The sequence below is a fragment of the Schistocerca americana genome, chromosome 3 (genome assembly GCF_021461395.2).
Source record: "Schistocerca americana isolate TAMUIC-IGC-003095 chromosome 3, iqSchAmer2.1, whole genome shotgun sequence".
Classification (NCBI taxonomy): Eukaryota; Metazoa; Arthropoda; class Insecta; order Orthoptera; family Acrididae; genus Schistocerca; species Schistocerca americana.
The window spans coordinates 175,844,538-175,846,509 of record NC_060121.1 but is presented as its reverse complement, the minus strand read 5'-3'; the positions used below and the strand labels follow the sequence as shown (position 1 = coordinate 175,846,509).

The 1,972-nt window shown below is 49.5% G+C and overlaps 1 pseudogene; it reads left to right on the top strand.

The window, feature by feature from the left end:
- The first annotated feature begins 1,512 nt into the window (after positions 1-1,512).
- Positions 1,513-1,630, top strand: LOC124607850 (annotated as a pseudogene).
- The last annotated feature ends 342 nt before the right edge of the window (positions 1,631-1,972 follow it).

The window sequence follows — 1,972 nt, the reverse complement described above, 5'->3', positions numbered from 1 at the left end:
AACATCCTGGCCACTCTACTGGAGCGATGTAGTTATCCTGAAGGAAGTCATTCACAAGATGTGAAGGATGGGGGAACGAATTGTCGTCCATGAAGACGAATGCCTCGCCAATATGCTGCCGATATTGTTGCACTATCGGCTGAAGGATGGCATTCACGTATCGTACAGCCGTTACATCTCCTTCCATGACCACCAGCGGCGTACGCCGGCCGCACATAATGTCACCCCAAAACAGCAGGGAACCTCCACCTTGTTGCACTCGCTGGACATTGTGACTAAGACGTTCAGCGTGACCAGGTTGCCTCCAAACACGTCTCCGACGATTATCTGGTTGAAGGCATATGCGACACTCATCGGTGAAGAGAACGTGTAGCCAATCCTGAGCGGCCCATTCGGCATGTTGTTGGGCCCATTTGCGCCGCGTTGCATGGTGTCGTGATTGCAAAGATGGACCTCGCCATGGACGTCGGGAGTGAAGTTCCGCATCATGCAACCTATTGCGCACAGTTTGAGTCGTAACACGACGTCCTGTGGCTGACTGGCTCTGAGCACTATGGGACTTAACATCTGAGGTGATCAGTCCCCTAGAAATAAGAACTACTTAAACCTAACTAACCTAAGGACATCACACACATCCATGCCCGAGGCAGGATTCGAACCTGCGAACGTAGCGGTCGCGCCGTTCCAGACCGTGGCGCCTAGAACAGCTCAGCCACCTCGGCTGGCTCCTGTGGCTGAACGAAAAGCATTATTCAAGATACTGCCGTTGCTGCAGGGGTTCCTCTGAGCCATGATCCATAGGTAGCGGTCATCCACTGCAGTAGTAGCCCTTGGGCGGTCTGAGCGAGGCACGTTATCTACAGTTCCTGTCTCTCTGTATCTGCTCCATGTCCCATCAACATCGCTTTGTTTCACCACGAGGCGCCTGAACATTTCAATTGTTCAGAGCCCTTCCTGGCACAAAGCAACAAGGCGGACGCGATCGAACCGCGGTTTTGACCGTATAGGCATGGTTGAACTACAGACAACACGAGACGTGTACCTCCTTCCTGGTGGAACGACTGGAACTGATCGGCTGTCGGACCCCCTCCGTCTAATAGGCCTGCTTATGCATAGTTGTTTACATCTTTGGCCGGGTTGAGTGGCCTCTCTGGTCAAAGCGACTGTGTGTATGATACAATATCCACAGTCAACGTCTAACTTGAGGAGTTCTGGGAACCGGGGTGATGCAAAACATTTTTTGATGTGTTTAGAGCTAACAATAGTGGTCTCGAAATTTTCTCTCTACTAAGAAAGTAACAGTTTGTAATACTACTAAACTTTAACTAAAACCAATACCAACAAAACATCACAAAATGTATTAGCTAAAACCAAAAATTCGACCGGAGACTGGAACACTCAACGAAGTAGAAACAGTGAATGAAAATTTTACAGAAATATTTCACTATAAACAATAAGAAACGTCTGCTGAAAACTAAACCACGAATTTTCTTAACGACTTCAACGTACAGAGCCACCGGCCTTGCCGCAGTGATAACACCGGTTCCCGTCAGATCACCGAAGTTAAGCGCTGTCGGGCTGGGCTAGCACTTGGATGGGTGACCATCTGGTCTGCCGAGCGCTGTTGGCAAGCGGGGTGCATTTAGCCCTTGTGAGACAAACTGAGGAGCTACCTGACTGAGAAGTGGCGGCTTCGGCCTCGGAAACTGACATACGGCCTGGAGAGCGGTGTGTTGACCACATGCCCCTCCATATCCGCATCCAGTGACGCCTGTGGGCCGAGGATGACATGGCGGCTGGTCGGTACCGATGGGCCTTCACGGTCTGTTCGGGAGGAGTTTAGTTTAGTTTAGTTCAACGCACAGAAAACTCTTAAAAACACGACGATAGACATTTCCAGAAGTTTATTAAATGGTTATTTCACGCAAACAACACGAAACACCGTTGAAAACTATTAAATTTAATAACAGTG